Raw genomic sequence first — 23876 nt, 5'->3', positions numbered from 1 at the left:
CTAATGTTTGTATTTTTAGTAGAGATGGGGTTTCACATGTTGGTCAGGATGGTCTCGATCTCCTGACCTTGTGATCTGCCCACCTTAGCCTCCAGAATCTTGCCAAAATGTATCCATAAGTTTAGGCATTTCAAAAATGTAAAAAAATTGGAAGTCCATCCACACTTGAAAAAAAGAGATGCAAAGTTCCTTCATTTTGTCATTGATTTTGAGTGCCAACTCAAAGTTGAGTTTGTGAGTGATGGTGTGTATCTCAGAGAAAGATTATAAACAATCGTCTGTATAGTAAGGAAAAGCGAACAATTGTTTTGAACTTAAATGGTTATTAAATCAATAACCAATATAAACCATGACTCCTAAGGATCCCCTTCTGCTTGGGGATCATATTTCATGTTGGTGGTAGTCGTTGCTTAAGTAGTTAATACAGCTCTTTTGGTTTAATTATGTTTCACCATGGTTGTGCTGTTTTATGGAGTGGATAAAACCACGAGGAACACTTAAGAGGAATCCCTTTATTTAGTGGAAAGAATACAGCAATTGGGTGGGTCACTTCAAACTGCTGAGACCGAGGGCTTTCCCAGTGCTCTGTAGCAGGCAGCAAGGCATGCTCTGAGATTAATATCTCCATCACAAGTAAAAAGAAATGTCATACGTTCATTTACAAAACTGGAGTCTTACTTAGTGGAAGTAGGTAAGGCAGTTACCTTTAAATCTAAACACACAATGGGTTGGGAACTTGGTCTTTAGGGCAAATGCTTATTGAAGTTGATGACTGATTCAAGTCAATGTGATAACTTGGCTCTGTTCCAAATCCAGGAACTAGAGAGAAGTTTAATAAACTCTTCGTGGGTGTATTTCTGTGATTTCCTTGCCATTTGTATAACTAGTGCCATTGCTATCCTTCCTCTTTTGTGGACATTGTAATTCATAATCCCACTCCAAACTCCATCAAAGACTTTGGTGTCCACAGCTGAGTGGGCTTTTCCAATGGGGAGACCAAATGGGGCTCCACTTGGCCCCACCCCACTGTGCCAGTGTCCTCTCCTCTGAGGATAAAACCAGACCCATTTTATGATAAGCCAGATCCCCACAGAACTGAAGCTTGAGAAACTTACATTTGCACAATGAGACATGTCTGCTGCCTGTTGCCCAACTCCTCTTCCTTGCCCCTCCTGTTTTCCTCCCCAACTATATAAACTCCTAACTCCTGTCTGGGAAAGAGGCAGATCTGAGGCTTGTCTCTTTCTCTCCAGCTGGTGTTACCTGTAATAAAGCTCCTTCCCTGCAATACTCATTGCCCCAGTGATTGGGTTTCTGTGCAGCAAACAACGGGTCAGGCTGAACCCCCAGCATTCAGTAACAAGAATAGTGTATTCCCCTCTCAGTGATAGGGAATTTAATGATGATCTGTCACCCTGATGCCCAGAGACCACAATATCTTGATGCAGAGAGGCATTGTTTGGGAGAGTTTCTCAAACATCTGTGGCTGATACTTTTCAAGAGCCTCCTGTCCCCCAACAGTAAAGAAAAAAAAAGCAACTAAAGGAAAAACCTGATATGCCCCTAAGCATCATTTTCAGAACAAATACTAAGTCTTCAATATAGGAAAACACTGTTTAGGAGAAAAGGTATTAAGATGGCAAGACACTGATATTTAATGTTATTGTGTGACTTAATTAATGATTAAGGGATATTGTGTCCAATGTGGTAGAGAAGGTGGGCAAACAAACAGCCTTTGTGTGACACATAGGAGGTCAGCATGGTAGGCCAGCTTCAGTCACCCTGCTGAGGGGTGTCCCTGAGGTACCTTACATGAGGACAGGTTTTCACATCCACTGGGACTTCTGCCTGGTTCTTCTTGGTGAAACCACAATGTTAGGCCTGCCTTTCTCCCAACTTTGAGAATCTTTGAGCAGATACATTGTCCTCTTTTTCCAGCTCAGCCCCTTCTAACCTTCTTTGGAATAATTTGCCCTTTCTGGGTGTCTGTCGTGCCCTTCAGCTCACATACACACACACACACACACACACACACACACACACACACACACACACACACAGAGACTGTCTTAGAAATCATGTGGCCTGCCTCAGCTCGTTTTGCTCTGCTCTTCTGATTAATATATCTCTCTGCAGAGGAGGTGGCTTCCTTCTTGCTCTGAACCACAGTCAGAACTTCTACCTACCACTGAGGCATAGTGCAAGGGAGGGTGCAGGACTTCTCTCTAGTTAACAACAGTCTGCAGAATTAGCTTGACATTTAAAAACACCTCCTGTGGCTGGGTGTGGTGGCATGTACCTGTAGTCCCAGCTATTTGGGAGGTCAAGGTGGGAGGATCGCTTGAGGACAGGAGTTTGAGACCAGCCTGGGTAACATAGTGAGACCCTTTCCCTACAAAAAGATAGAAAAATAAATCACCCAGGGGTGTTGGCACATGCCTATAGTCCCAGCTACTCAGGAAGCTGAGGTGGAAGGACCACTTGAGCCCAGGAGTTTAAGGTTACAGTCAGCGATAATGTACCACTGCACTTCAGCCTGGGTGGGAGCAAGACACTGTCTTTCCAAAACATAATAAAAAGCCTCTTGTGATCTGCTTGTCATACTATTTACAGGCCTTAACTGACATTGTAGAGTTTTATATTTTAAAAATTACTTTTATGGTTCATTTGATGCAATGATTAATAAAAAAAGAATTTACCCTTATAAATACAACATACTAATCTGTAATGTATAGAAAGGAGTCATATTAAATGTTTCTTCACACCCTGCTCTTTAACATAGGAATATATACATACATACATACATACATACATATATGTATATGTTTTGCCCATGTTATTAGGTGTTTCGCTATCTGTTTCTGCATAACAAATTAGTACAAAGCTTAGCATCTTTTAAACAACCAACATTTGGTATCGCTCACAGTTTCTGAAGGTCAGAAACACACTTGAGCTGGGTGGTTCTGGCCCATGGTTTCTCATGAGGCTACAGTCATCTGAAAATTGACTGGGGCTGAAGGTTTGCTTTCAAGCGCGCTCACAAGGTCTGTCTGTCGCATGGTGGGTTTCATCAAAGGGCTGCTTGAAGACATGGAGCTGGCTTCCCCAGAGTGAGCGATTTGAGAGAGCTAAACTGTAATGTCTTTTATAACCTAATCTCAGAAGTGTCATGCCAACACTTCTGGCATGTTCTGTTGGTCACAGTGTTCTATTGGTCACTGATATTAGTGCAGTGTGTGGAGCAGGGCTGCACAAGGAGTGGGGATTGTGGGTGGCCATGTTGAAGTCCAGCTACTCTGAGTGTGTGTGTGACATGTGTGATTGTGTGTGTGCACATGTGTGTATTTCATCTGCAATCACTTTGGCCCAAAGGTCTCCCCTCACCCTCACCCCCCTTAGTACACACAGCATACAGGGCGGGACCAGCTTTTGCCATTCCAGCCTCTGCTCTTCTTTTCCCCCTTCACATTCCAACCTGCACTTGAGTTTTGCAGAATAACCTGCACTCTCACCCTTAGGCTTCTGCATTTTCTGCATGTACCTCCTTCCTCTACTTTTAGTCTAGGCATCAGCTCATCTTAAAAACCTCTCTTGAACCCCCAGTCTGAATTAGAAACTAATTCTGCAGCAGCCTTTTTAGAAACCACCCCTCCTAAGTGTTCCCATGGCACCCCCTGCTTCCTCTGCCAAATACTTCATGTGGAATCTTAGAACCATGTGTTGATGTGCCTGGGTCTGGTGTTCTATTAGTGGACTTGGGATCATGCTAGTCCATACTACATGGTCAACAACTTTTGCTGAGTGAATAAGTAAATGAATGAACACATTATGAAAGTGCCTCAGGATTTTGTGGTCCAGGAGAGCTTGGCTAATAAGACTTTTGTTTCACTGTCACTGCCACCCCCACTGCCGCTATCATCATCATCGCCATCATCATCGCCATCCTCATCACCATCCTCATCGCCATCATCATTGCCATCCTCATCGCCATCATCATCGTCATCATTGTCATCCTCATCGCCATCCTCATCACCATCCTCATCGCCATCATCATCGCCATCATCATCGTCATCCTCATCGCCATCCTCATCACCATCCTCATCGCCATCATCATCACCATCCTCATCGCCATCATCATCGTCATCCTCATCGCCATCATCATCGTCATCATCATTGTCATCCTCATCACCATCATCATCACCATCCTCATCGCCATCACTATAGTTTTGTTGTTATCTCCCCAGCGAGCTGCAGCCTATACAGAGCTCTGCTGTGTGAGCTCTTCCAGATCCACAGCGTGCCAGCCAGCATTGCAATCAAGTTTTGTTTTTATTATGCAGGCTTCCTGTGAAGTTTTAAATTAATTTTAATCCTCTCCTCACTTTTAAGGCCTCTAAAAAGGGCTGTATTCCCGCCTTCCTTGGTAAACTGGGGCCTATCCCATTTCCCTAGGACGGCTTTCATCCTGGCGAGGGCTGCGTGCTCCCACACCCCTGCACCACTCTGTGCCAGGGCAGCAGGCTTCCAGACTTCCAAGCTGTGGGCGGTCCCCCACCTGGGCTCTGGGGAAGCATGCCCAGTCCATGAGAGCCATGCCAACACCCACCTGGGTCTGACGGATCCTCAGCTTTTATTTTTTTTTGAAGCCTTGTTACAGTTTAATGCACATTAACTAAAATGTGTACATTTTTAGTGTTCATGATAAATGCAATTATGACCTTATTACACTTTTGGCATTCTTTAAGAAAGCACAGTAAGCTTTAATATAGAAATATTTCGGTTACACTTGTGCTCAAGTAATAATGAAACATTTGTTCTTTTTTGATCTCATACATTCTCTTCTCAGGTAAGGCCCATCTCCTGTACGCTTGGAGCGACCTTTGGCTACGTGGCTGGCCTTGTTATTTCACCACTCTAGATATACTGGAATAGAAAGCAACTTACATACAAGAACAATTAACTGGAGCAAAGGGAGATATTTCTTTGTGCAGATTCCGTAAGGGCTGTGCAGAAATGTGTATGGTCAAAGCCCAGCAGTTCCATTTACAGCACTGTTTTTTATGTAGTTACAACATGATGTGATTGTAGCTTTTTAAATTATGAAACCCCTGAGAGATTGTACCTTCTAGTCGAAATAAAGTATTTATAATAGATTGTGGCTTCAGATGCTGTTTACTGCTTTTAGACTTTTAAGGAGTATTCGTAATAAACTTTATAGAATTCTAAGGACAGGTTTTGTTTTCTTTCAAGTTTTGAACTGCTTCATTAGCTATAAAAGGTCTGGGTAGCATTTCATATGCTTTCTGAGAGAAATAGACAGTTTCCTTGGCCACTGAAGATGTTTCTCATGTAATTAAACAACAGTTTATACATCTTGATCCTATTCTTTTTTTTACTGTGTGTTTCTTTGGAGTTAAAATGGCTATGATAGCCTCATCAAAAACAGTCTTCAATCCCTTCGGGGTTAAAGCTGAACATTCCACATAGCAGCATGTTCTTATCTCTTTTGCTAGTTTCTGTCCTTGTTCCACACATATAGGTTTTTCTTTCATATCATTCAGTCTTGCTAAAGTTTTGGGGTCATCTCGGAGATCAATCTGAGTTCCTATTAATAAAAAGGGTACATTTGGTGCGTATTCCTTAAGTTCCGGTACCCACTCCTCTTTCACATTTTGAAATGAGGCTGGATTTACCACCGAGAAGCATATAAGGAAGACGTCGGTCACTGGGTAAGATAAAGGCCTCAGACGGTCATAGTCTTCCTGTCCGGCCGTGTCGTAGAGTCCGAGGAGGTACTGCTTGCCCCCACGGTGACGCTGACTGCGTAGTGGTCGAAGACGGTGGGCACGTACTCCTCCGGGAAGGCGTCGTTGGCATAGCTCATGAGTAGGCACGTCTTGCCCACCGCCCCGTCGCCGACCACCACTCACTTGAGCATCAGCGCGCCGGGCCAGTGAGCCATGCTGCGGCCGGCCGGCCTCCGGGCATGGTACCCCCGGAGCCCCCGCCCCGGCCCCGGGCTCAGCCCCAGCCCGCCTGCGGGGTCCGCCGCCGTCGCCGCCGCTCCGCGCCGCAGGGCCGCCCCCCCCACCCCGGCCCCATGCAGCGGCTGCTCCCCTCGCCGGAGGGGAGGGGACGGCGGGCCCAGGGCGCTGCCGCTGCCGCCGCGGTCGCCGCCCGGATCCCCGCCCCTCCCCGGTGGCCGCGCCCGCCCGCTGCCCCCGCCACTCGGCGCCCGCGCCCTCTCCCCGGCCCGGCCTCCCCAGGAAGATCCGCCGGATCATAAGACCGACCGGCCCCAGGGGAGACGGCAACTTTGGGGAGCGATCCTCAGCTTTTAAAATTCACTCCACAACATGCATTATTTTTTGTCGTTTGCTTTCACCACTGTTAAAAGTAGTATGAAAACAATTATTCTGCAGAGCATTACACATTTCTAACAGTCTTCTTGAAATGTGTGGTCTGAAGCTGCCTCTATGGTTGTGAGAAATATGTGTAGCACATTGTTTTCTCCTTTCTTGCTACTGAGCTCCATTTTCTTTAGAATGGTTTAGAAGTTATTCACAGGCCCACTCAGGAAAATGAATATAGAGAAATGGAAGTTACTCTCATAATCTCTACCATCTTTTAGTGATTGCTAGTTCCATGCTTGGTGTTAAGTATTTTCACATAGTTGGTCTCATCAGAGCCTCACGACAGCCCTATGCAGAAGATACTATTAATCTGATTTTGCAGAGAGGTTCAGAGAGTTTAGATAATTTGCTCAGGATCACAGAGCTGGCCGTGCTGAGACGGGGTCTTCTGTCCTCTGATTTCTAAAGCGCACTCTCTTGTCACTACCCAAAGCTCTCTCTTTCCCGATGTTTTCCAACTGCCAATCTGCGTGAATGTCTTGGTTGCCTGAAGATGAATTTTTCCACTGAGAGTGAAGTTTTGTAACTTGAGAACTTGCGGGAAGTAAATAAAATAAGATACGGTGCCCATCTTGCTGCTGGGCTTTTAAAAAGAGAAGTGAGCAAAGCAGATTGACTGCTGCGGGCCTAAAGCCGAGGCTTCTGGGGCAGTCCCTCAGAGGAGACTCCTGTGCTGTGGGGTGGAGCTTAGTGATGTGGGGCAGTCCCTCGGAGGAGACTCCTGTGCTGTGGGGTGGAGCTTAATGATGTGGGGCAGTCCCTCGGAGGAGACTCCTGTGCTGTGGGGTGGAACTTAGTGATGGCCTGACACAGAGACAGGTCCTAAGGGGGAGCTGACTCAAGGCCACTTCCTCCTCCACTTCCCTGTGGGCGCCATTCTGCTTCTCCACCCACTGGGAGCCTCTCTGTATTTTCCCCCCACAGTCTTTCTAGGATCCAGATACTAGTAGGTGGCAGGCAGGGATAAATGTCATGCTGCTGATGCTGCTAACTGGATAGACTGTATGGAGCCTCAGTTTCCCCCAATCATGGTCAGCAGCCTTTTTAGAACAGGAAGAAATTTGGTGATCTCTCCAGGAACCGCGGCCAGGTCCCACTGTTAGACATACACAGAAGGGTCTCGGATTCATCCCGGGCTTGGGCCTCCCATGTGGTAGCTGAGCCATCAGGCTGGCTATGACATGCCTTATTTTATTTTCTGCCTAACATCAGGCTGCAAATGAAAATACCTTTTCAGCCCTAGTATTGTTACCCCTATGGATGGCACCTTTAATGTGCGCTACTCATTGTGATAATGGCCGCACCTGTTGTAGCACACGCACACTGGAACGGCAGCAGCTGTGGACTGTAATTGCAAAACATTATTTTCTGTTTCTCCCTGAAAGCTTTTGTGCATGTGTGCGTGTGTGTATCTGTGTCCGTGTGTTTGTTTCATCTATAATGACTCTGGCCCGGCCATTCCCTGTTCCTACCCCCTTTTTTAAACATAAAACTAAATGTAAATACATTTATTTGTAAATGCACATTTCAGTGAAAGTGAGATGCAGCCCCCCCATCCCTCTGCCACACACTCAGTAATGAGACTTCAGAGAGCTACGTCGGAGCATGTGGTCTGTGCAAAGGTTCATGCGATCGCTGCTGCTGGGCACAGTGGTCTTTATGCGCGTTGGCACACAGGCTCTCCCATGATTAATGCATTTGTTCCTTGATATTCAGTCCCTGCAGGATAGTGAATCAATTTAGCAGTCGCAGGCCCAGATTATCATCAGTACCGAAGACATTTCTGCACCGGGGACTTCCCTATTCAAAACAAAAAGGTTTCGTTTTTTCTTTTTTCTTTTTTTTTGGAGACAGAGTCTTGCTCTGTCACCCAGGCTGGAGTGCAGTGGTGCGATCTCAGCTCGCTGCAACCTCCACCTCCCAGTTCAAGCGATTCTCCTGCCTCAGCCTCCCAAGTACTGAAACTACAGGTGTCTGCCACCATGTCTGGCTATTTTATGTTTTTAGTAGACATGGGGTTTCACCGTGTTGGCCAGGCTGGTCTCAAACCCCTGACTCAGGTGATCCACCCACCTCTGCCTCCCAAACTGCCAGGATATCAGGCACAAGACATTGCTCCCAGACCAAACAAGATTTATAAGAAGAATATGTTTTTTTCTATTTTCCTTCATTGGCTCTAGAGTGTCTGGTGGATGACAAAAAGCACTGTCTGGGATTTGGTCAAAACAATTGGCTTTTCTCCTTTTTGTGATCTTCTCTCATTTGCTGAGATGCCGTGAAACCTGCTGCTGCCTCCAGCCAGAGGGTGACTGTGGGGGAAACTGAGGCAATGGTCTAGCACAGAATTGAGTTAATAACACCTTTGGTCATGCAGTAGAGCTCCTGATCAACCACCCCAATGATGAGAGAACAGAAGACAAGGCTATAAGCCGTGTTAGGGACGTGCTGCAAGTTAGGGCTTCACCACTGAATTTCCCACCTGTGAAAACATGGATGGGGTGGATGGGGCCGTCAATTTCATCAGCCGCATCCTCAGAAAAATAAATGGACCTTCTCAGAGAAGTACTGCAGACCTTCTCAGAGAAGTACTGCAGCCTTCCCCTAAGCCATTGGCAAGATCTTGAATGAAGAGGGACATTGGACTTATTGCACATTTCAACAGCTCTGAGAAGATCCAGCAGAGCAATGGACATCCTCGTCTTGCAGACTCCTCCACGTTGGAAACGCAAGAGGAAATTCATTTCTGCATAAATTCATTTCAGCTGAAGCTGAAGCATGGGGAAGACGGCGTCTGGCTCCTCATTGAGACACTGAGTGCTACATGTGCAGGCGCCTTCTTTGCTGTTTTTCTTCAGTAGGACGCAATACGTAGCTGTTCAAATAAAGCGTGTCCACCTTCACTGCCTTCTTTTATTGAAAACATTTGGTAACGAGAATTGACTGATGGGAAGGGCCCATTACAGGAAAGAAATGTGAGTGTTTTACAAATTCTCAGGAAGTGAGTGCAGGTGTCTTTGTTTCTGAATGCTCAAAATATTGCTGATGGCCTTAAAATACTAAAGTATATTGAAAAAAACCAAATTCAAGACTTTGGTTAAGTGACTTTGAGTCTATTTTTATAAGATAGAAGTATGACAAAAAAACCGTAAAGAGAAAAGCTGGTTGAGAACCTACCCAGCATTCTTCAGACCCTGTAAGAGTTCACAAATCCATCAGGGAGATTTAACAAAATCTGGTAAACTTCATCAGTGTGCTTGTTTCTCTCTTGAAGAATCTGCTTAACTGGCGAGGTGGGCTTTCTGTCCTGCTAGGCATACGATTAGCGCTTTTATAGTGACTTGATTTTTTGAGGCTATCAATGCTGTGCAGGTAAAATAATAGAAGCGCCACAGCAAAATTATTTATTAACCTACGTAAATGAGTTTCTAAAGAAGCTGGAGAGCAGGATTGTGGTGACTGCTTACTGAGCTTTTGTCCAGAAGGTGGCAACATTTCCTTAAGAATTTCGGAGAAAACGTTGGCTTCAGAAACTGGCAATTTATCTCAGGACATTGTGTTCAAAGGTACAGCACAAAATGCACGTCCCCCCACCCAAGCTCCCTCCTTATTCTCAACAGATTCCAGGGAAAAATCTTGCTGTTTTCTTCCCTCTGTCTTTCTCTCTAGAGCGTACACTTACATTGTTAGGACTTTCAGGCTGAAATGAGTTTATGTAGCTGAAAATATTAGATTCTTAGTCTTCCCACTTCACCTCATCTCTCAGAAAAGGGGCGTTTCTTTGGGGGAAGAGGGTCTGTGTGAAGGGCCACTTACATTTCTAGCAGATAAATCGGAGGCTCACTCCCAACGGTGAACATGTCTTACTTTCTGAAAATCCCAGCAAACCTCAAGATGATTGTTTGAAGCGATAGCGCTTTGCTACACTGGATTGCTCTTGTTTCTTAATGTTTGTTCATGCTGTAAAGATTCAGGAGTGAGACCGAAGACAGTGAGGACACTTGTTTGGGCTGAAGGAGTGAAAATAAAACAATGGATTAGGTTGTCCAGATACAAACATTCAGAATCCTGTGTGCAGTTTTAACAGCAAGTTGGGGAATCCTGTTCAGGAATTGGAAATGTTTTTTCATCTCTGCTCCACCCCATCCCTGTAGCCCCCCAATTTCCCAGTATATTTTAATTTTAGGAAGGCATGGTGATTGAAAACACATACACATATACAAAAATGGGTCTGTTTTAAAGTGACTTTGAAAATTCATTACGTCACCCATGACTTTTACTTCTGACTAGCATCTCTCTGTGTAATGTATTTTTTTCCTGGTTCGAAAAGAAAGTTGGATTCAACTGTTAGAAAAGAAAGTTTGAGACAATTGACTATGATTTAGTTCTAGAAATTGCTCCAAATTACAATAAAAGAGTAAAATAACATTTTGTTTGTGTTTTTGAGACAGGGTCTCGCTCTGTGGCTCACGTTGGAGTGCAGTGAGCGGTGTGACCACAGCTCAGTGTAGCTTTGACCTCCCTGAACTCAAGTGATCCTTCCACCTCAGCCTTCCGAAGAGCTGGGACCACAGCTGATTCTTCCTGTTTATGTGTAACCTCAGGACCATGCTTTCCATGCTAGAAATGCATTCCTAGTCGATTTCTTACTAGCTAGTCTTGCTGTTCTTGCTCCTGGTCACTCTCTTACACACACACACTGTTTCACACACACAGAGTTTCCAGTAGGGCACACGTATTTCACCTTCTTACCTCTGATTCAAGTATCCCCAATGCTATCCATAGTGCCCCTTGTGCAGAGAAGAGAAAGTGCCTTCTTCAGCCTATTCAGATGGCCCCATGTGCTCCACACGCCAGGCACGAAAGCCTTCATTTCTTGATTCTGTAGCCATGATGTGGCTGCTTCTCTCTTGGACTTCATGAGAAGACTTCCTAGGATCTCTCTCCCTCCCCTCACCCTCGAGGCTCTGAGTCTCTCCTCTCCCTGGCCTGCCTCACCACACAGCCAGTCATTCCATTCCTGTCTCATTTGTGACGGAGCAGAAGAGCTCTCTGATCTGCCCAACAGGCGGTGCATGTGTGGGATGACCCGAACCCGTGAAGGACAAGAACACACAATGTCCAGCTAGCTAGGTACATCTGCTTGAAGAATTTAAAAAGCAAAAAACGTCTAGATGATGTATAAATATAATAGATAATATGTATAACATGCAATACAAAATTACATGGTCAAATAATTAAATTTTGGTGTTTTTTTTTTTGAGATGGAGTTTTGCCCTGTCGCCCAGGTTGGAGCGTAGTGGTGCCATCACGGGTCACTGTAGCCTTGACCTCCTAGGCTCAAGAGAGCCTCCCACCTCAGCCTCCTCACTAGCTGGGACTACAGGCATGGGCCACTGTGCCAAGCCAATTTTATATTTTAGTTTTAAAGAGGTGGGGTCTTCCAGTTTTACCCAGGCTGGTCTTGAACTCTTTTGCCTCAAGTAATCCTCCTGTCTTGGCCTCCCAAAGTGCTGGGATTACAGGTATGAACCACTAGACCCAGACAAAATTTTGTCTTTTTGAAGCTAGTAACATCTTCTCCAAGGCTCAGAATCTTCCATCTATACATGTAGCTAATTTGAGACTTCCTGAAGCTACCCTGCCCATGCTGCACATTTGCTCATGCTACACTTCTGTGCTCAAAGAAAGCCTGGCCCCTATTGTTCTCATCTTGTACACAAGCCCCTGTCTGCTGGGTAGTGCGGGGGGCAGTTAGGGCAGGAGACGCCACCTCTGGAAAATTCTAGAAGCCTAGTCTGATGTGTAGTTGAGCCTCTGCCTCTTTGGGTCTTTCAGATTTCACACCCTTGGCTCTCACCATCCACCTCAGTTGGAACACAGTCTCCTAGCGATGAGGCCATTTATGTCCTCACTGTCTTCTGAGACAGAGTGATTGGCCTTTCCTGCTTCCTGGTCTGGTGATCATGGGGAAATGCTGATTGCATCTGGCTTTGGGCCATTTGCCCCTTTTCTTAAAGCCCCCACCCGAGAGCATCCTCATTCTAACCCAGCCTGCATGGCCCTTCTATACATCCTCACAGTGAGGCATGCGGTTAACGTGAGTCCCCATGCACACTGCTGGGGCAGGAATGTCAGAAGACTCACCAGGCCCCTCCTCTGCTGAGGCTGTGCCTATGCCCTGGGCTATGGGGAGTGTGTGCCACTGCACCCTGCTGTACCCCAGGAAGGTGTCACTAGCGGGTTCTCCCCTACCTTGCTGGATATTTTAAAAGCTGCTCCCACTCTTAGAATAAGGAGTGGACCAGGAGAACCTTGATGTTGGACCTTGCTTTCTGGGCCTTTCTCATCTCCTCTTCCCACAATCTCCTTCCAGAGGCGACCTCTAGAATTTTCTTAAAGGCTCAGAATTTTCCATCTGTACGTCTTCCTCTTTGGTATATCCTTCTTCCACTTTAGGGCAACAACACCCTGTAACAAGCAAAATGGGAATCTTATCTACTTTATAGAAGAAAATCTAAGACCTGAGTGCTTTTGTTCCTGATACAGGAAAATCATTTAGAAGATTTTCTTTCTCTCCCTCTCCCCCTCTACAAAGTCTATCAAACTGTTGATGTTCCCAGCTTAGAATGCTGAAAGCTAAATTCAAACACACTATTTCTCTTTGAATTTGTCTTGATAAACCTAATGCCTTCTACCATATCCTGCCCTTCAATAGATGCTTCCAGATGAAAGGAAGTAATGTATATGTACAAGAATGCACAGGAAGATTTCTTGCCTCTTTCATGTTAATTTCACTCATTTCTGTAAAAGAGGATCCCTCCCTGCCCAAGCTCTATGCGGAGGAAATGTTGCTTCTCCTTTCTGGTAGTTCTATTGGTGCAAACACCTCAACTGATTGGTTGGCGTGAATGGGTACTATAGGGTAACTTGTGGCAAAATGGACATTTGGATTTGGATTTTAGTGAATATGTTTACGTTACTGACTTACTCTAATTTACTTACAGACAATATCCCATACTTTAAATCTCCATCTGGTAAATTATTAAATAAAGTGTGTGTGACATTTGTGCATATGGTGGGGTGTGTGTGTGTGTGTGTGTATGGAAGTGTGTGTTTGGAGGGTTGGGATGGGCAGAAGGAGTGTCTAGGAAAGTCCAGTTTCTATTGCCATTCAGTCCTTACTGCTGAAAGTAAGAAAAATAAATGTAGATTCTTGCCAGGTATGCTGGTTCATGCCTGTAATCCCAGCACTTTGGGAGGCTGAGGCAGGCAGATCACAAGGTTAGGAGATTGAGACCATCTTAGCTAACATGGTGAAACCCTGTCTCTACTAAAAGTACAAAAGATTAGCCAGGCATGCTGGCATGTGCCTGTAGTCCCAGCTACTCAGGAGGCTGAGGCAGGAGAATCTCTTGAACCCGGAAGGCGGAGGTTGCAGTGAGCTGAGATCATGCCACTGCACTCCAGCCTGGGCAACAGCAAGACTCCATCTCAAAAAACTCAGCTCAGCACTTTTATTCTTGCCAGTTTGGGCTGACATTTAGAAAATTAATTTTCTTCTGGTCATTCTCAGAACAAAATAGTTTCCTAATGGAAGAGCCACCACTCTTCTAGCGAAACTGCAGTGGGTCGCTCTGAGAATACCATGGACCCACTGAATCCAGAAGCTCTTGGTCCCCCAACCTCCTGATGCTCTGTGGGGGCCTGAATCATAGAGAAGACCTTCATCATTAGAAATCCTAGAAGTCACTGAATGATGAAGAAATCTCAGAATTCCCATAAAGAATTTCTTTCTATCAGTTAAGCCCAGATTCTCTGCAAAATACATAAAATGATTACAAGGTATGTTGATTTAGGGTCACGTCTGTACCTCCGACCATCGATGCCAGCAGTCGTTTGTTGGATCTGAGGTCTCAGTTTAGTTCATTACTTTTGGTTAGCAGGAGATTATAAACTGGAATTTCAATGGCATGTGTGAGGCTCAGCCTTAGTCAATATTTACACATAATGATAGTTCTCATCAAAGCATAAGGACTTAGTTATGAAATGATTATACATCACATCCTATCTATAAACAAGATTTTAATTATCATCAACAGCAGCAACAACAAGCATTTACGGAGGAGCTACCCTGTGCCCTAATTGAATTAATGAATTCGTTAATCGTTGTTTTCTGTTTCCCTAAACATTTGCTAAGTTCAATCTCAGTCAAATTACCTGGGCACCAGAACACGAGACCTTGTTGCTTAAAAGGATGAAATTTTTTTTTCTTGTAATATGAAGAGAGTTTTGCTTGTGCTTGAAAGTGTAACTGAAGTTTTCTTACCAGCCAGATGGGCACAGTAGGAAGTCCATGTCTAGAGGGAACTTTTTCCAGAACCTCTAGTGTGGGATCCCTGGATATGGAGGCCCCAGTTCCCTGGCAGAGTCTTCAAGCACTAGGCACATTTGCCTTGCCAGTCCTTTTTCTCTGGTGCCCTGTGATTCCCTTGCTGTTTGTGTGCTGTGTGTCCACTGTAAGACTGTGTGTCCATGTCATGGCTCTCAGTAGACCCTGCTGAAATATGATTTCTCTTACCTGCTCGGTCCTCAGAACCCCTTCATGCCAGCTCTAGGTGCTGATGCTGTCCTGTGAGAAAGCTCCTCTCTCATCCTCAGCACTCCCTGCAGGCGTTGATCCGGTCAGCCCTTTGGCCATGAATAAGGTGACCTCTCCACAAAAATCCAGCTGGAATTTAGGCTTAAAGGTAGGATGGTCTTGTGTTTGCAGATTCCTGCCACGCTTTTAGTCTTAGGATTCTTTCAGTTCATCTTCCCTATTCCATTTAACTTACGACTACCCCAAGCCCTGGGAACCTCTGCCCAGAATCCCTTGAGGGATGGGTGGGAAGGCACACGGGAGCGCTGCCCCGAAACACCCAGGATCATTTCGTGGTTCTCACACCTAGCCGGTGTGCCTGGGGCTGGTGCACCGTGACTGGCTCCTAGGACTTCTCTGTCTGGGAGAGTTGGTCCTACCAGTTCCCAGGCCAAGAAGTCAAGGGCAGCTCAACTGCTTACTTATGACACCAATGGGATGAGATAATTTCCTAAGATTTCAGTTTTGCTTCCTTCTTCGAGTCACTTCCATCCTTCCCATTTCTAACAGAAATCTGGGCTTTGCCTTCTCTTGCCTCAAAAGCAGGAGCTTTTCCTGATTTTTGAAAAATCCTAAGCTCAGGTGAGATTAGATTTCACCAGAGAAGGAGGGGAGAGCCCAGAATGCTTTTGAGAGCATTGAGCAGGAGGGGAGAGATCATTCACCTGGACTGGGAGGCGACTGGAAGTTGATGAGTTTCATCAGTAGTGGGGGCATTTCCCCTTCGGTGGCAGCCACCCAAGAGAGCAGTATGACTCAAATGGGACACCTGTTTGCTGCACCTCAGAGGCAAGGCACTTCTTGTTTTGCTGAGGATTTTCTGAAACCCACCAATGGAGCAGAAGCAGATAAGCCAGGACCACGGAGACCCTGGTGGTTTTCTGTGTCTCCCAATGTCTCATAACCAGTGGGGCCTCGCCAATGTCTCATGCTGCTTCAGACCGAGGGTCTTTTATGTGACCTATGGTTGGAGAGCTTTGGTGATGACTGAGTTTGACTTTTCTACTTCTCAGGGGAGTGGGGCTCAGAATTGGACTTAAGTTGATTTAAAGAAAAATAAGGAGGCTGGGCATGGTGGCTCACGCCTATAATCCCAGCACTTTGGGAGGCTGAGTCAAGTGGATCACCTGAGTTCAGGAGTTCAAGATCAGCCTGGCCAACATGGCAAAATCCCGTCTGTACTAAAAATATAAAAAATTAGCCAGGTGTAGTGCACACCTATAATCCAAGCTATTTGGGAGGCTGAGGCAGGAGAATAGCTTGAACTCTGGAGGCACAGGTTGCAGTGAGCTGAGATTGTGCCACTGCACTCCAGCCTGGGTGGCAGAGTGAGACTCTGTCTCAAAAAAAAAGGAAATGTGATATTTCTTGTACTTTGTGCTGGTGAATGGTCATTGGCTACATTCTCTCTGGTCACTGCACCTTTCAGGAGGGCCCATCCCAAATGAAAGCCATGCTGCTCTAATTTGACAGGTTTGTTATGTCATGAGCATGCTCAATGGACAACCTTGTGGGACCCGAATGACCGAAGTGTTACCAAACACTTATAATCCATATTCTAGTTTCTTAATACAAAAGGTTTCCTTATTGTGTTGAGAAGTCTAGGTTAGGCAGGAGCAGCAGGTTGAACTTGTTCCGGGTAATAGGTTTCTTAGTGGCTGGGCAGCCTGCTCACACAAAGGTAGGATATACAGCAAGCAAGAAGCAGAGCAAGTGGGTGGACAATGGTTTGGATTGTGGAATGATGTTAAACTTTCCATTAGATTGCCTGGTTTGGGAGTGCACCATCATTCATTATGTATTAGTACCTACTGATTTTATACTGCCTTCTAATGGTTGCCCACGTGGCCCTGAACTAGACAGAAGTTGTGTATTTCAAAATAGCAAAGAGTAAATTTCAAACATCACACCACAAAAAATAAGTGAGGCGATTGATATGTTAATTCACTTGATTTAATCTTTACCCATTGTATACATATATCAAAATGTCACATTGTACTTTTCAGATGGATACGATTATGGTTTGTCAATTAAAAATGTGAATGAAAAGGAAATGGCTACGATGAGAACTATTGCTGTGTATTACCTTAGACTGCCCAGTGCTGATCTTAGGAATTTGGACACAGTGGTAGCAGCTCTCTCTCTTCTACCTGGAGGTTTTCTGCACATAGCAGATGACTGTCACTACATGTACAGAAGGAAGTCTGAAGACTGCCTTTGGAAGACTTTAACACTGTAGTCAATGAATGGGGAAATTCTGGGGGTACAGTGAGACCTTGTTAAGGAGGAGGCTTCCTTTTCATGTCTTTCTTTACTAAGAAAATTTAGGAGGCATATAATGGAGAATAGCATACATGGTCTGTAGCACACACATTTAGGCCACGTGCCTTCCTCTGCCTTATTTATCCATTCGGGAGGGTATGCACTTGTGCTGACCACTCCCTCACTCCCACCTTAGTAATGGTAATAGTCAAACTTATAATACATAACAAAATAAAGATAACTTATCAAAGCACTAAACAGTCTTCCTCCGTGGTCATCAGGTCATCAACTAAACACATTTGCATGTTGGCTTTTTTTTTTTTGAAACAGGGTTTCTTTCACTCTGTTGGCCAGGCTGGAATGCAGTGGCACAAACATGGCTCACTGCAGCCTCAATCCCCTAAGCCCAGGTGATCCTCTCACCACAATCTCTTGAATAGCTAGGATACAGGCAAATGCCACCATGGCTAATTAAAAAAAATTTGTAGTGGCTGGGTGTGGTGGCTCATGCCTGTAATCCCAGCACTGTGGGAGGCTGAGGTGGGCAGATCACTTGAGGTCAGGAGTTCAAGACCAGCCTGGCCAACATGGTAAAACCCCGTTCTACTGAAAATATAAAAATTAGCTGGGCATGGTCATGGGTGCCTGTAATCCCAACTACTCGGGAGGCTGAGGCAGGAGAATTGCTTGAACCTGGGAGGCAGAGGTTGCCATAAGCCGAGTTCACACCACAGCACTCCAGCCTGGGCAACAAGAGCAAAACTCGGTCTCAAAAAAAAAAAAAAAAAGTTGTAGTAACAGAGGTCTCTGTATGTTGCTCAGGCTCATTTCAAACTCCTGGCCTCAAGTGATCCTCTCACTTCAGCCTCCCAAAGTTCTGGGATTACAACAAGCGTGAGCCACCATGCCCAGCCTGTTTCACCACTTCAAAAAATGTTTACCAGGTTGTCTCTTCTGTAACAGAAGAAATACATTTGCCCCTTCTACAGTATGCTTTGACTATCTGAATTAATAATCCATAGTCTAGGAAATGAAACAAACACCACCATTCACAAAACATCATTCTAAATGCAGAAAAAAAACAAGTGATCCCATTCGAGGGCGAGGAAAGTCTGTGTGCATGAATTAAGTGACCTTTATGTACCAGGCACTTCATACATGTTATTTCATTTATGAGCCAGGCTCTAGTGTAACCATTGTACAGATTCAGAAATGGAGTCAGGTTAACAGATTGTTTAGCGTCTCATACAGGCAGCTCCATGGAACTGAAATTTTTTTTTTTTTTTTAAGATGGAGTTTCGCTCTTGTTACCCAGGCTAGAGTGCAATGGTGCGATCTTGGCTCACCGCAACCTCTGCCTCCTGGGTTCAGGCAATTCTCCTGCCTCAGCCTCCCAAGTAGCTGGGACTACAGGCACATGCCACCATGCCCAGCTAATTTTTTGTATTTTTAGTAGAGACGGGGTTTCACCATGTTGACCAGGATGGTCTCAATCTCTTGACCTCGTGATTCACCCGCCTCGGCCTCCCACAGTGCTGGGATTACGGGCATGAGCCACCGCGCCCGGCCCATGGAACTGAAATTTTAAATGTGGTCTATTTGTAGCTAAAGTTCATACTCTGCATTCTACCACATTGCTGTCTAGACTTAGACAGCTTAGAAATGAACAGCAGAGTTGCTGCAGAAAGAAAGGGTTTGAGAAATCTGGAGCAGTAGGACTTTTACAGAACCGGTGAAGAAATGAAGCCTACGAAGTAACTGGCCAATTATTTGATCATGTTATGAGACAGATAAGATCGCTCATCCCGGATCATGGTCTAAAATGTTGCATTTATATTAAAGTGTTGGAGAAATCCGCAAGAGGGTTAAATGATAATCACTTTCTATTGCTTTATTTAAGTCCTAGAAAAGATTAACATGTAGTAAGCTGAGCTGGAATGACGGGGTCGAAGCTCGTAGGAAGTCGTTTTGCTTTTTTGACAGACTTCCTTCTTATTCCTTCACTCGCTCCAGATGGAGGGTAATGTAAACTTTGTATCGCAGGAATAAATGCCTATTGATTGATTAAAGATCAGTGAAGGCGCTCTGTCTCCATCTGAGAAATGAAAGTGACTGTTTACAAAATTAACCCTTTTCTGGGTCCGACACATGTTATCAAGATGCATCCTGAATTTTGGAAGCCAGACTGCCCACAGCTGTGCAATTATGTAAATACGCTATTTTCCAGCCATCATTTGCATGCAGTGGTAAAAAGCTACTTTTGTAGTTTAGTTTAGATACAACACACATTGGAATACTGTTAGTGACTTCATTTCTTTGAGCACAAATGATGCTTCCTAATTATTTGGGACTTTCCTTTTACTGCACAATAAACAGATTTTCTCTGAGTGCATGTTCACCATGGAAGAGTTGCCATATAGTGGAAATAAAAACCTTTAACTTATGAAGTTTATTTCTTAGGCAGTCTTTTTGGCCTGATAAGAAACACATGTATATCCTTCCCTGCAGTCAGAGTGAACACCGAAGGAGGGATTTGTACCTACTTTGTTTTCTTTTTTAATCCTAAAGCCTTTCTAGAGTACACAATCCTTCATTTGGTTTGCGAATTTAAAGCACGAGAATTGCTGTTGGGTTAGACCTGCAATTTAGCTCATCCAGAGCTCTGTCCCTGACAGGGGTCCTAGAGACATACCCAGTGGGTAGGTCTGGTTGTCTTGGACATCAATCTAAAAAGCCTAGTGATATAATCCAAAATATTCATTTTTTTCCCATTCAGCAACAACTTATTACTACCGTGAGTGAGGCACTGTAATGCACTGCAGAGGACACAGAAATGTATGGGACTCAATTGCCGCCTTTAGAATTTAGTGGGGAAAGTAAAATGTGCATACGTAGATCGAGGTACAAGGTAGAGCAGAATAATTGCTGGGAGAGAGGGAAAATTATTGCAGGAGGATTTGGACAACAGAGATAATTAATAGCAGGCCATACGCGATGGATGCACCATGCATGAATTTATCTAAATACTTCTTAAACAGCTTCCTTACCATTTCTTTTCTAAACCAGGACTTTTTTTAAAATTGATACATGGTGCATGGGATAACATGTTGTAAATTAACCCATCTTCAAAGGTTTAGGAATAGTTTTATTCCTTCAAAAAGTTTCCAGTTTTGTCCCCCTTATTCTTGCAATGAAATTACTTAACAGAATCTAATATATAGTTAGGTGCTGACTAATTATAGATTTCTAATAGGTCAGCGTTCAGGACATCAATAGCCATGAATCAAAAGTAGATTAGTGTGAAAAGAGGCACCTCTAGGTTAGCAAGATCTATGATTCAATAGGTAAGATGAAATATTGGGTGCTATTCCCAGTTCTACTACTTGTTCACTGGATAATCACTTAAGTGCTCTATATTTTACTTTTCATAGCAATAAAATGCAGATAATAAGATTCTCACAGCCATTATAGAAAATTAATGGTAGAAAAGGTCTTTCAAATCCTACTATTTTTTATTAAAACATCATTCCATCATTGTTCAGATATAATATGCAGGAAGAGAAGCTAGAGTATCCCTAAAGCAACATGAAGAACGTTTTACACATGAAAAAAAGTATTTTTTTAATGGTGTGACTTGTGTGTGGCCATTGCTCTGTGATTTAATTCATGTCATAATTATCCTTTTTGAAATAGTTCATTTCCTTGGAAAGAAAATTAATATTAAGATTTTTAAATGTTCTCTGGCCATTCCTCTTTCTGTAAGCTCTGTTTCTGTTGACCAGGGATGCCATTTAGCCCTAGATTTACCTTTATGTCAGAAGAGGACACCAGCTCTTCATGAAGCTCTGCAGCTTTCTTGGTGGACAGATCTCTTTCCGAAGGTGACCTGCTTTCAGCATCGCTGTGGACCCCTGAGATGAAATCAGTTTCAAGGGCGCCCTGGCTTTTGAAGTGGGTTCTGTGGTGATGTCTTTTTTCCCCCCTTCCTGTTCATGCTTCTGGTGCAAAGCAAATTTTATGAGTCCATTCACATTGGCAGAGAGTAGGAAAATAAAATCTACCAAGCAAATGCCTGCACGCTGTAGTACCTCAGGGATTCTAATCCATGCTCACTTGACTGGTGAGTGCTTCTACTTCGAGTGAAAAAACAAATTCTCCTGGCAAGCTACTTGGATACTGTGTTTCTCAGGAGTTAAAAGAACACAACTTGAGAGGTAGCATTGGTTCCTCTGGATGGATCCCCAACCGGCTTCAGTGCTTGCTAACACGTTTAGCTTTTTTTTTTAAGCATTCCATCAAGATCGTGGAGGCTACTGGACTGTACCATCCCCAGGCTTGGGCAAGAGGAGCTCCTGCCCTGTGCCCTGAGCTTTAGAGAGCATCATTCTGGCCTCACACCTAGGCTTCTCTGTACGGGGCAAGGGGTATGTGAAGCTAAGGGAGACATGCCTACCCAGAACTACATTTCCTTTTCTCTACTATGCTATGAGTACCCAGAACCTCAGAATTCCGTGCACAGATTGCCATGAGCCTGTTTGCAGATCCTGCATGGACTTCTCCAAGATCTTTTCTCTCAAGGATGGCTGAATCCACTGTAGATGCATCTCTAGTCTCACAGGGTGGCCAAGGAGTGGCTGTTTCCAGAGGGATGTGGCCTTGCAGGTGTGGGTGTCCACATCTGTCCTTGTAGGTCTCTTGTGGTGTACTGTGGGGCCAGAAGTAGGAAAACAAGAGAATTGGGTCATGGGCTGGGGTGGCTCTGTCAGAGTTCTAGCATAGAACTCCGAGGAGTCTAAAACTCTAAATGAGAAGTTGGCTTCCCCAATCCTAAAGAAGGTATTTCTGTCAAGATAGGCATAGTCTATTGAAATACCTAACATATTGTATTTGACGATTTTTTTTGCTTGATTTATAAATTTAAATTCGTGAATATAGACATGCGAGTATCTATCCTTTTGCCCTGGGTTCAGAAAATATTAGAGATGGGATGCCAGCAGATAAGCACTCCCTTCCTGACTGTCACATACCATCGTAGACAGGTCTGAATTCATTCCTCACCAGTCTCAGAGGATAAGGTTTTAAGGTCCACCCCTTGATTCCAACCTCTCATATCACTCTATATCTTGTGTCACAAATTGTCCCCTTTTTCTATTAGATTTCCTTATCTTATTAATAAGACAGGCCTCTTACACCAGTGAGAATTACTATTACTAAAAAGTCAAACAGTAACAGATGCTGGCCAGGTTGCTGAGAAAAGGAGATGTTTATACACTATTGATGGGAGTGGACATTAGTTCAGCCACTGTGGAAAGCAGTGTGGTAATTCCTCAAAGAGCTAAAAATAGAACGACCAGTTGACATAGCAATCCCATTACTGGTTGTATATCCAAAGGAGTAGAAATTATTCTATCATAAAGACACATGCATGTGTGTGTTCATTACAGCACTGTTCACAACAGAAAAGACATGAAATCAACCTAAATGCCCATCAGTGGCAGACTGGATAAAGAAAATGTGGAGCCTATACACCATGCAATACTATGCAGCCATAGAAAGAATAAGTTCATGTCCTTTGCAGGGACATGGATGGAGTTGGAGGCCATTATCCTTAGCAAACTAATCCAGGAAAAGAAAATCAAATATTGCATGTTCTCACTTGTAAGTAGGAGCTAAATGATGAGAACACATGGATACAGAAAGGGGAAAAACACACACTGGGGATTAGCTGAGAGTGAAGGGTGGCAGGAGGGAGAGGAGCAGAAAAGAAAGCCATTGGACACTAAGCTTAGTATCTGGGTGATGAAATAAGGTGTACAACAAACTCTCATGGCATGAGTTTACCTACGTAACAAAGCTGTACTATTGAGTCAATACCTCCTACTAGTCTCTCTGCTTTTCAGTCTTGCCTCAATATTGTCTATCTTTATATTTCTACCAGAATAATTTATCCAAATAAAAATCTGATGAAGTCATTCCCCTTAAAAATCCTTGAGAGTTATAGCATAAATACAAAGTTCCTTAACATAGCATACACAGCCCTCTGTGATCTGCCCACTGTTTATTTTTTCCTTTTTGTCCCTTGCCACAACTTGTGTTAAAGTTACATACTACTTCCAGTCCTGGGCACTTCAGGAGACGTACCCTAAGGTGCAGACATGGCTCAGTGCAAGAACCACCCCACACACAACCAGTCCTGAAAATGGCACAGAAATGGCATCAAGAAACCCCGATCACAAAGATACGGATCTCTTAAGGGCGTGGACCCCAAGTTCCTGAGGAACATGTGCTTTGCCAAGAAGCACAAGAAGAAGGGCCTAAAGAAGATGCAGGCCAACAATGCCAAGGCCAGGAGTGCAGATGCCGAGGCTGTCAGGGCCCTCGTAAAGCCCAAGATCCCAAGGGGTATCGGCCGCAAGCTTGGCAACTTGTCTACGTTGCACACCCCGAGCTTGGGAAGCATGATCGTGCTCGCATTGCCAAGGGGCTCAGGCTGTGCCGGCCAAAGGCCAAGGCCAAGGACCAAACCGAGCTCGAGGCTGCAGCTCCAGCTTCAGTTCCAGCTC

The 23876-nt window shown here is 44.5% G+C and overlaps 1 pseudogene; it reads right to left on the bottom strand.

Annotated features, from left to right (window-relative positions):
* Window positions 1–5054: 5054 nt before the first annotated feature.
* On the bottom strand, window positions 5055–6187 carry LOC144582310 (rho-related GTP-binding protein RhoQ pseudogene; annotated as a pseudogene).
* Between the last annotated feature and the right edge of the window lie 17689 nt (window positions 6188–23876).

Source organism: Callithrix jacchus, chromosome 4, assembly GCF_049354715.1.
Source record: "Callithrix jacchus isolate 240 chromosome 4, calJac240_pri, whole genome shotgun sequence".
In the NCBI taxonomy this organism is placed as follows: Eukaryota; Metazoa; Chordata; class Mammalia; order Primates; family Cebidae; genus Callithrix; species Callithrix jacchus.
The sequence above is the reverse complement of the archived record's forward strand: the minus strand, read 5'-3'. Positions and strand labels throughout refer to the sequence as shown.